Source organism: Camellia sinensis, chromosome 2 (genome assembly GCF_055761805.1).
Source record: "Camellia sinensis isolate YWXY chromosome 2, ASM5576180v1, whole genome shotgun sequence".
Lineage (NCBI taxonomy): Eukaryota > Viridiplantae > Streptophyta > Magnoliopsida > Ericales > Theaceae > Camellia > Camellia sinensis.
This window is the reverse complement of record NC_138962.1, coordinates 32,983,624-32,995,631: the sequence shown is the minus strand read 5'-3', so window position 1 is coordinate 32,995,631 and position 12,008 is coordinate 32,983,624. Positions and strand designations below refer to the sequence as shown.

General features: G+C 36.4%; 1 pseudogene across 1 annotated transcript; it reads left to right on the top strand.

Moving 5' to 3' along the window:
- The first annotated feature begins 318 nt into the window (after positions 1-318).
- Positions 319-10,631, top strand: LOC114257686 (polyadenylate-binding protein 8-like; annotated as a pseudogene). Its single transcript, XR_014350551.1, has 10 exons — positions 319-597; positions 2,922-3,016; positions 3,135-3,264; positions 6,143-6,682; positions 6,787-6,864; positions 6,996-7,085; positions 7,946-8,074; positions 8,985-9,155; positions 9,241-9,429; positions 10,244-10,631. The product of XR_014350551.1 is annotated as a polyadenylate-binding protein 8-like (transcript).
- The last annotated feature ends 1,377 nt before the right edge of the window (positions 10,632-12,008 follow it).

Sequence of the window (12,008 nt, the reverse complement as noted above, 5' to 3'; positions counted from 1 at the left end):
AAAAAAATCCCTAAAAGTTTTGGGGTCAAATTGACAAACTCTAAAGCATAGGGACCAAAATAAAATTATTTAGTACTTCAGAGGTCCAAATTGTAATTTAGGCAGGCTGACTCCAACTATAAAAAACAGACACACCTGCAGATCATTTCTGAAAACGACAATACTAGGTAGCTCAAATTTTTGTGGCTCAAATGGCTCAAATCTGTCAAAACGACGTCGTTTTGACAGATTTTGAGTGTAAAACGACATCGTTTTGACAGATTTGAGCCATTTGAGCCACAAAAATTTGAGCTACCAAACATTTTCCTTTCTAAAAAACTCACATTCTTCCTCCCCGTTGCGCCGAAGGCGATCGTCTCCTCGTCGGATCTCCGACAACCTACCCCTATTTACTCTTCCCTCTCCTCCCTCTATCAAAAAAAAAAAAAAACAAAAAATTGGTAGATATGTGGCTGTATGTCAGTGACCTCGACACGAGTGTGACGGCATTGCAGCTATATGATTTTTGTAAGAATCAGACTGAGGTGATTTCTGTTCGAATAGAAAGGGGGCGATCACTTGGTTACGGCTATATTTACTATGCAAACCGAGAAAATGGTTAGTGTTCTTCGCTTCACTATTCAATTCCTTTGCTTAAATTAAAACTTGATAAATTATCTCCAATCTGGAGAATTTCTTTAGTTATGATCATTTTTTTTTCTAATTATTTTGAGATCTTTAGTTATACCTTATTTGTGTTTGGTTATGATTTTTTTTTTTTAGTTATGACGTAGAAAGTATCTCTTGTGTAATCCATGGTCAATTTTTTCATCTATTTAATTTTAAATTTGAGTAAAAGATTTGATATGATATTAACTACTCCGATTCTTTTATTAAATCGTTTTTAAAAAAAATTCTGTTATCCCAAATTTTCATTTTTATCAAATTTGATGAAAAAAAATTATGTCCAAGATTTAATGAATTCTCAGTTTGATGAAAAAAATACTCTTCCTTGATTTGATAAACATTTGATGAAAGGATTGGAGATGATTTGAGTAAATTTTTTTTTTTTTTGTCAAATTTAAATTTGATGAAAGAAAAGATGAAGGATTTGAGATGCTCTCCAACCCTTTTTTACCAATTTTTTCATTAAATTTGAATGAAAATTTTGATTTTATATGAATTATTCCAATATTTTCATCAATTTTTTTTTTAATCAATTTTTCTTTTAAATTCCTCTCTTATATCAAATTTCCATTTTCATTAAATTTGATAATTATCTCTAATGTTTCATCTTTTTAAGCTTTTATCAAATTCAAATTTGATGAAAGATTTGATGAGTTTTCAATTTGATAAAACAAATGATTCTTGATTTGATGAAATGATTAAAGATGGTTTTTGAATTTTTTTTTATTAAATTTAAATTTTTATTAAAAAAAAAAAACTGAAGAATTGGAGATACTTTGTTTTATATATGCATTTAGATCTCGTTTGAGTGTTCGATTTTTTTGGCTAAGTGGGTGTTTGGTGTTAGAATTTTTTATTGGTTTTCTTTTATTTTAATGAATCTTTAAAAAAAAAAATTAAATTAACAATTTTAACTACTTACTCAACCCGACACCAAAGTTCTTTTAATTTTTTTTTTTTAAAAAAGTTACAAGTAATTAATTTTTTGTTTTTATTTTTTTTGTAAAAAATTACTTTTAAATTTATTGGACTTAAAAAGTTAAAAAATATATAAAAAAATTATTAAAAACAAAAAATGCAAAAAATATATATATATATAATTGTGATTTTTTTTTTAGTTGTATGCCAAAAAGTTATAAAATGCTACTAAAAATGTCAAAAAAGTTTAAAACCTTAAAGGATTAATTACAAAAAATATCCTAAGGTTTTACGCGTTTTTAACTTTAAATCCCAATGTTTCAATTTCGACAAATTAAACCCTGTAGTTTCATCCGTATTTCAGTTTGCCCCCTCTATCCATCTCTGTTTGTCAAAAGGTATTTAAAGTGAAAAATACGTGAAACTTTAGGATTTATTTTGTAATTATCCCTTTTTAAAACAATGAGTTTACGTGAAATCAAGGTAATAGTTGTAATAAACAAACTTTTTAAAAGAAGCGCATAAGTCATGAGCCTTGAGCCTAAGCCCAAAGCGCACGTTTCATGCACCTTTATGGGGCTTGTTTTATATTGCCTAGCTTCAGATGTTTTGAAGCGCACTAACTGCGCCTTGATGAGCCTTGGGCCTAGGCGCACACCTAGGCACGCCTTTAATAAACTTCCATTTGAATTGCGATGATTTGGTGTTTTTGCTTGTGGTTACTCAAGGGACAAGTCCTTTTATTCCTTCTCATGAACCATGGGAGCACTATGTTTTTTAGTACATCCATAAATCTAGTGGTGCATGTGCTCATAAGAAATGGCAGCCTGTCTCGGAAGGCCACCTGAGCAAACTGACCTGATGGACTTATCAATACAAAGGTTATAACATTCATTCCAAAACTCTTAAAGTTCGAGGTCCAAAAAAATTATATTCTTATTAAGACTGCCCATGTATATTAAGAAGAAACAGGCTCCAATACTGTGCAATAGGAGCTGGTTTTCAAGATATTACTTTATCCATTTGGCCCATCTAATCAACATTGTGTACTATGTTCTCGACTGTAAAACGAACTAATCCTAAAACACATGAAGAGGAAGGAAATCACAAGCCAAAAATCAACGTATTGTCAATATATTTATTCTTGTATTTCTTTGTTTTTTATTCTTGAATGCCATTGTGCTGCATGTGAGCTTATGCTCATGGGACCATGTTGCTTTTTCTTATTGGAACTGAGAAGGGTAATTTTTGTCCTGAACTGTGTACTTATAACATTTTGACCCCCCCCCCCCCCCCCCCCCCTTCTGCCTTGCATCTTTAATCTATGTTGATGACAGCTCTAAGGGCTTTGGAGGTGCTGAACTTCACTCCTCTGAATGGAACGCCCATTAGGGTAATGTGCGAAAGTGGGCCTGGAAACATTTTTATTAAGGTATATAAATTTTTTCTTCGCTTCTATTGGTTTTACCGGATTTGAGAATTTTCTTTGGGATTTAAATTTGTTTTGTTTTGTGTTCTGACCAAACACTCGTGTATTTTTGTGTTGGCAGAATTTGGACAAGGCTATTGACCGCCAAGCACTGCATGACACATTTTCTTCGTTTGGAAATATTCTCTCTTGCAGGGTTGCTACAGACCCCTCTGGTCAGTCAAAAGGGTACGGGTTTGTGCAATATGATTGTTAAAAATATATATATTATTGATTGATGAATGTTGTGTGTGTATTACAAATAGTGAGTGGCTTATTATATAGGAGAGGGTGAGTGTAGTAGGTGAGGAGTAGGTGAGGAGTAGGTGGTGGTAGGTGATGGTAAATGGGTGGTAGGTGATGTAAATTTTAACAGTCCCCCGCAAACTCAAGGAGGATAGAAACTAACCAACTTGAGTTTGGAGAGAGGAACAAAATAATAAAATACATAAAAGTAAAAAAAAAAAAAAAAAAGATAGGAGACACTGTATGGTCGTGTCAGACCGTTGATGAAGACACTGGAAGGTTGTGTCATAACGATGTAGAGGACACTGGATGGTTGTGTCATAACGTTGTAGAGGACACTGGAAAAGCTAACCGGAATCAATGTCGGGACAGTTTATGGGGTCATGTCGGACCGTTGAAAAAGGTGCACCCTCAAAAGGTGTGCCCAATCTGTCAAAAGGCGTGCCATCAAAAAGCGTGCCCAATTTATCAAAAGGTGTGCCGGACATGATGGCGAGGCACGTGAGTTTGTCGTCTTGGCTGGCGCGCCCGTTTGTCGTCTGGCGCAAGGGGCGCGCGATACGCGTGGCTGCCTTGGCTATTTAACCAAGGTTGATGCTGAGGCGGAGGCAGACAAAAAACTTCTGAAAATCCCCTGAAAAACTCGTCCTTTGCTGAGAGAGATACTCTGTAACACTCGGTAACACGCTGTTGCCCAGAAAAATGGCTTCGTCTTCCCGCGGTCTGCTCACCCTCTTTCCCGACCTCAATGAGTCAACAAGAGAGATAACTGGAGCGGTGGCACTGGAACCTCAACCAAGTGCCCCGGAGTTTGCTCCGCTGAACTTTCCGATGCGGTCTATGGAGCAAAGAATGGCAGTGCAGTCGGATGTGGAAGCCAATCAGTATACATTGAAGTCATGTGTGGAAACCATGACTGCGGTTACAAACTTGTCGAACCGGCTGCAGAGTAGGAGAAATGAGGTGCAGCAGTTAAACTCCCAGCTGGCTCTGCTCCAACGCATGTATAAGGATGCGCGAGCAGAGATAAGTGTGCTGAAGGCGGAAAATAAGGAGCTGAAGCGGAAGGCCACCGTGATGTTCCGATTTGGAGGGCCGCCATATGCTGCAGTGGAGGAGTATGGGGGAGTGAACTTGCTTGGTGGTCTAGGAAGCACGGAGGCAACACCGTCAAGGGCCCCTCAGGACGGAGGCAAGAAGAAGAGACCGGCGGCAGAGTAGAGAAGAAAATCCTGCCTGTGGATGTGGTTGTTTTGTTTGTTGTTGTTTTGTGGGTTTTTTTTTTTTTTTTGTGTAAAATTGTGATCGGGGTTGATCCCTTGATATGAATAAAATGAGTGTGGTGTGCAGTTGTGTTTGTTGGTTGTTGTTTTGCTTTGGTTTTTTTTTTTTTTTTTTTTTTTTTTTTGTTGTTGGTGAAATATATATATAGATATATATATATATATATATATATAGGAAAAACGAAAATGATAAATACGGAGATAAGAAAAAGGAAAATTTGTCAAAAGGCTGAGGGAAAAAAAAAAGCAAAAGAAAGAAAAAAAGAGGAAAATTCAAACAACAAGACAAGTTGATGGAAACTGGTGGGAAGAAAAAGGGAAAAGAGATGATGGGTAGGTAATAAAATAAAATATAGAAGCAATGGGTTAGTGGAAGAAAAGGTTAAAATAAATGGGTGGAAATATTAAAAGAAAGGTGAATGTGCGTGAGGAGAGAGAGACACATGGGTTAGACAGATAAAGAGAATAAAAAAAATAAAAGAAATAGATAAAAAAGAAGACCCATGTGCCTTCATTTTCACCAGCTCGGTAGAAGACCCATGTGCAATATTATATAAAAAACAGATTTATATATATAGATATAAATGAAAGAAAGAAAAGAAAGTTGAGGGGGTGGATTAAAAAAAGGAATAGTGGGGTGGAAAGTGTAAAGTGAGAGAGACGAATGTCGATGCAAGTGTGGCGGACTCGTCGCAAAAAACAACACAGCAGTGGCTGTCCCTCGGGAGCGGGAAAGCAGAGGGTCCTGTGGTGGATGGTGATGCTGTGGGGACTCTCAAAGTTCGAGCAGACCATATGGTGATGCTTGCTAAGGCACTTGCATATGAAGACTTTGACAAAGTGGATCGCGGTCGAGTCCCTAAAATGCGTTATGCGGGAATGCTTGAGGATGACAGGGAGTTGAAGCTGCCAAGCAAGTACCTTGTTGCGCCCCCAGAGATAGAGAGGACGTCTGGTGAAAATGTGGTCCAGAATGGCGTGTCTGTCCAGAATGGCGTGTCTACGTGTGCTTGCAGGGAGAAGGGGATATTGACGCCACTGTTGTGGCTTGCAAGGCTGCTGATGAGGCTGGGAAGATGATCCTTTATGGATGAGTTGGGAGCGCGGCAGGGCTTGGTGGATCGCCATGGACGCGCCACCGGGAAAGGAGCAGCGGCAGTGGTGGCAAGTTTCCAGCTGATGATGTTTCTCGCGGGAAGGATCAGGAAGAAAAGGATGAGGAAAGTGATGCTGAGGACCTGCCTGAGGGAGATGAGGACAGTCAGCAGCTGGTTTGGACATGTGGTGGTGAAGAAGAGTAAAGGTATGTGTAAACAATTTTAGCGGACTAGGTTGAGGTCCGGCGGACGGCTAAGGTGAGGTTGCCGCCCGCCGGTGAAGCGCGAATACTAGTTTCTAAACCTGCTCTGATACCATGTTAAAAATATATATATTATTGATTGATGAATGTTGTGTGTGTATTACAAATAGTGAGTGGCTCATTATATAGGAGAGGGTGAGTGTAGTAGGTGAGGAGTAGGTGAGGAGTAGGTGGTGGTAGGTGATGGTAAATGGGTGGTAGGTGATGTAAATTTTAACAATGATAGTGAGGAAGCTGCCCAAAAAGCTATTGAGACACTTAATGGTATGCTGCTGAATGATAAGCAAGTATACGTGGGACCCTTCCTTCAGAAGCAAGAAAGAGAAATGGCATTGGACAAGGTAAAATTCACCAATGTCTTCATAAAGAATCTATCAGAATCAACAACAGAAGAAGATCTGAAGAAAATATTTGGTGATTTTGGAGCAATCACTAGTGCTGTGCTGATGGGGGATGCTGATGGAAACTCTGTGCTTTGGTTTTGTCAACTTTGCGAATGCAGATGATGCTGCTCGATCTGTTGAGTCTCTTAATGGAAAAAAAATTGAAACTAAGGCATGGTTTGTTGGGAAAGCACAAAAAAAATCTGAGAGGGAACTTGAATTAAAAAATCGATTTGAGCAGACTGTAAAGGAGGCGGCAGACAAATCTCAAGGATACTTTAAAAATTTAGATGACAGCATTGGTGATGATAAGCTTAAGGAATTGTTCTCTAGATTTGGCATCATAACTTCATACAAGGTTTGTATCATCTATATATTGTGTTGGAAAGCGCCAATGTAGTTGGCTCGGTTTTTATATTGGTTTATATTTACTGAAGTCTTATTGTTTCAATATATGAACAGGTTATGCGTGACCCTAGTGGAGTAAGTAGGGGATCAGGATTTGTTGCATTTTCTACTCCCGAAGAGGCATCTAGGGCTGTGAGTTGATATATAATTTGCATCTTAAGTAAATTCTTGATAAAATAGCTGTTGATTTTTGTTTTTGTTTTCTTTTGCATCTTTAAATATTTTTTCCCTTTGTTGTTGTTGTTGTTGTTGTTGGTTGATAGCTATTGGAAATGAATGGCAAGATGATTGTTAGCAAACCTCTTTATGTTGCCCACGCACAACGAAAAGAAGATAGAAGAGCAATATTGCAGGTACATTTTTTCCCTATTTTTTTTAACTTACAAAGAAGATGCAGCAATTGGGGGCAGTCCCCAATCCTTTCGGGGGCTTAAGGTGAAATCTCCAAGTGGGGCCTTTTTGTATTTTAAAATTAATTTAGGTAAATATTTATAAATCATTTACATTGCAATTTTTTTTATCTGAAGTTTGAATAATTTTTTTACATCTTTAATACTTTTTCTGTATTTCTATATTTTTTGAAAAAAGAAAGCTATCTATGACAACTTCAATATGAATTGAATGACTTTGATTGCAAATTTATTTATCAAAAAATAAAATAAAGTAAAATGACTTTGATTGCAAACTTTTACTAACCGAATGGGTGGCAAAAAATATATAATACCAAAAAGTCATGTCCAATTAGAGCTACACTTAAAACCATTAACTAGCAAAAGTGCACCAAAAGTATCTTCTCTATTTTAGCTATCCACTTTTCACAATATATCTTCCAACAATGCTATCTATTTTAGCTTGCCACTCTCTACATTTTTTTTTTTTTTTTTGGGGGGGGGGGGGGGAGAGAGCAAAAGGTAGAGAGGGAGAGGGAGATGAAGATAGCTAAAATAGCCCATTTAGATAGCTTGTTAGAGTTGCCTTAAGAACTCAAATTTTCAATGTCATATATGCTTAAACATTTAACAGTTTAGCTTCATTTCTTGTTTTAGGATATTCATTAGTGTTTCTTAATTGCAACAGAACTTCCTTTTTTTTGCAGCAATGACACATGAATTGATGGTGCTTTAATGTATCTATATTGTTTTGTCTTTGATACGTCTATACGTGGAAAAACATGGTTGGTTACATGAAAATGGAAATTCTATTGCTTGTGCAGGCCCAATTTTGTCCAGTGGTGATGGCACCTTTAGTTGCTCCTCGTATGCCAATGTACCCCCCTGGTGGTCCTGGTCTTGGACAACAGATATTTTACGGACAAGCTCCGCCTGCTATCATACCTCCCCGAGTAATCCTATTATTTATGATTGCTATTATATTGCATATTTAGTCATATCATGTGAATATTCAGTACTTCTGTTAATTGAGGCTGGTGCAAAGAGATACTACCCATGCCTGCAGATATTAGAGCTTCAGTTAATCCTTTGTACAGTCTCCATGCTTGATGATTATGATGCATATTGAACTGACTCAGCAGTGTTAATGCACATTTAATGTTAGGGTGAATATTTGTTGAACTTGTGAACTATCCCATGTCTCTAGCTAGTGTTGCACTCTTATTCTCTTCACCCATTTGTCAGTTGCTTTATAAATTGGAGGCATTTGCGGTCAACCCGGTTTGAAAATTCTAATTTGAGAACTAATTTTCTCTTATTTTGCACAGTGTAGAACCCCCAATTCACAAATACATTATGATATTGGTCATAACTAGCCAAACTCTTTTCACAGACCGGATGGTCGTAAAATATGGTTTCGGGGACAAACTTTGTAAGTTTGAGCAATGGGTGTTTGAAAATTATTCATTCTTCTCTACTTACCAAATTTTTTCTTAAAAAAAAATCCTCGCTCTTCCCAGAAAAGACATTCACTTCTACTTTGTAATTGCATTGAATGTAGCTACTGTGATGCTATGGTATACTCAACTACATTCAGTAGTGTTTCTTCAAGTCACCTGACAGGATAGTTCAAATATGGGTGACTCAGCCATTTCTTTTCAATTTATGCGCCATTCATAAGATCACTATTTTGACACCTTATCTGGAATTTTGTGATATGTTAATATTCTTCTTCGTGAAGTTACAAGTTCAATCTTCTATGTCTTGCCCTTGAAATGACTGGTTGTGTATGATATGAGCAGTATTTTATAACCATAACATGTTGGTAACGTATTTTGTTTGCTGGTATTTAAACTTTGTCAGCCCGATTTTGGGTGTCAGCAGCAACTTGTACCAGGCATGAGGCCTGGTGGGGGCCCCATCCCGAATTTCTTTGTGCCAATGGTTCAGCAGGGTCAGCGTCCTGGTGGCAGACGTGCAGGAGGTGTTCCAGGGCAGCAGGGGCAACAGCCAGTTCCACTTATGCAGCAACAGGTATCACTTATTGATTTGCTCCCAATTGTTTGAGTTTCATATTCACGTTTATTGTACTTCGTTTGATGGCTTGTTTGAATGATAGATGCTTCCGAGGGGGCGGGTCTACTGCTAGCCCCCAGGACGTGGCATGCCTGGTGTTGCTGGAGGCATGCTTTCCATCCCTTATGATATGGGTGGCATGCCTTTGCATGATGGGGGAATGTCTCAACCAATTCCAATTGGTGCTTTGGCTTCTGCCCTTGCAAATGCTTCTCCTGCTGACCAGAGGACGGTAGGCATTTCTCGTGTTACTTTTTTCATTTGCTTGCAGGGTTTAGGGAATTAGCAGGGTAGCTTTATGCTTTAATATGTTTTAGTACAACTATATTCTTATACGAAGAGGCAACTTAAAGTTGTTTGGAGTTCTCTCACATATCAAATTCATCTGGCTTTAGTCAACAGAATAACATATTTTCTAATGGTATTATTACTTATATTTTTTGGCAGTGTTTGAAACAGTAATGGCTCAAGGGGCAGGCAGCGTAGGTGCTTGCCTAGGGCCTTGAGTAGAAGGCCCCGCTTATTATGCCATATATGTGTATACACAAAAAAGTATCAGAAATAAAAAAAATAAAAAAAAAATTAACAAATATTGTTTGTAAAATAAATAAATAATGGTCAAATTTTAAAATATCAAAAAAAAAAAAACCAATTCATCAATATCATGATCTCTCCGTCAAATAAGAAAGAGAGAAACATCTTTCATTGGATACAAAATGGTCTTTTATCACTATATTACACCTCTTTTATTTTCTTATCAAAATTGTAGTATAAAGGGCCCCACAAAAAATGATAAAAATTGTAGTAAAAAAATTATAAAAGGTCCCAATTGAAATTTTTGCCTTAGGTCTTAAATATGCTTTAGCCAAAATGCTACCATTAGTAAGATAGACAGGTAACTCTGTTACATTTCGTTATCATCCTTATGGCAGAGGTTTTTCTGATGCCTTCTAATCCATGTACCATGATGATGATTAGTGTTGTTAGTACAATGACAACAGTGTTCTGATGAATAACTGAAATGTGTGTTGGGTGAACGATTGCAGATGCTGGGTGAAAATCTGTATCCCCTTGTGGAACAGCTGGAGCCTGAGAAGGCAGCGAAGGTTACTGGCATGCTTCTGGAGATGGATGGTTTTGCATTTGCTGGAGTCGCCTGAAGCTCTGAAAGCCAAGGTTGCGGAGGCTATGGAAGTTCTGAAGAATGTTCAGCAGCAACAGGCTAGCAATCCCGCTGATCAATTGGCATCGTTGTCTTTAAATGATTGGCTTGTTTCCTAATTGTTAGGACATCAAATTTGGAGTTTCTGGCTGATTTTGAAAACAGTTTTGTGTCTGAATTTTAGAATGGTTCTAAGTGAGTTTCTCTTGTAGGGAATGCTTTTGTTTTTGCATGCAATTTGTCACTATTTTGAGTGGTGTTTTGGATATTGCGACATTTTTGCTTGTGTTTTGCCCTTTTTCTTGTGTGTATGTGTGTGGCTTTCAGCAGTTATGCTTGTGATGAGCTTTGGACTCCATGGCTTTTGCTGTTTTTATGGGGAAGAAACAAATCCAGTTGTAGGGTTCTTTTTACACCTATAGTTGCATACTTTCCCATGTGAATCATAGATTGTATGTGAATCACAAGATGGGAATGCCACTATGATGGAGGTGGTAGGGTCTTGAGGCTTGGGGCAAGATCATGTAGTGTTCCATATTCATTTTCATATTGGTTAGAACAGTGGGCTCCACTGGTTTTATCTTGGATTTAAGTGATAATGTGTCAATTTTTCATATTGGTTAGAACAGTGGGCTCCACTGGTTGTATCTTGGATTTAAGAGATAAAATAGGGATGTGTCAATTTTGAAATGGTGTGAAATAATGGTTCTGGACTATGAAATAATTTCTCTTTCAATAGATATGCAGATTAGAGATTTTTCGGTTATATTTGGATGTTGAATTTGAATATGAATCAAGTTTTTAAATAATATTTGTTTTATTTTTTTTCAATAAATGTTATAAACTAATGTGGTTATAGTAATTGGATCAATTTTATTTATTTATTTATTTTTTTATATATGAATAATTTGTGGTATAATATAGAAAATGTAATTATCAACTAATTGAAATTACAGAATGGAAAAGTCGATTACCATAAATTGATTTGTTGTTTTAAGAAATGATTTTGATTTGGTCCCTCTTAGTGTAAATAGCTCTTGCTAATCATTCTCCAGGATCTTGAACTGGAAAACCCAAGCAAAAGGAAGAAACAAGAGAGGAAGAGTGTAGGAAAAGGATGGAGAAGATTTTCTATTTTTTAAATTTAAATAATAATAAATAATTTTAATTTGATATATGATTGAATTTGAAGAAAAAAAAATTAGATTAATTGATGTAGGGTTTTTTTTTTTTGGTTGAATACATATATTAAAACTTTAAACGAACAAGGAACTTATTATATCATAAATTAAAAAAATAAATAGACAATTCTAATACTTGTGATGTGATATATTAATAATATAATGATATATAGAGTACACCGTATTATTTTAGTTTTGTTTGCTAAAACTCATTTATCTTGTACTTTAGTAATCACATTTAAAAAATATAATTTTATATAGAGTACGGCACAACATTGTAGTCTTGTTTACTGGAAGTCATTCGCCCTGTTTGGTAGAGTTGTGGGAAAGTGCTTATAACTTATACCTTAACAGCTTATAGCTTATAACTATGAACATAAGTTAATTTCTGACTTATAAATTAAGTTTCTCCTGCCCCACTCAAAAAATAAGCTGATTTCTGACTTACAAAAAACTATAAGCTGCATT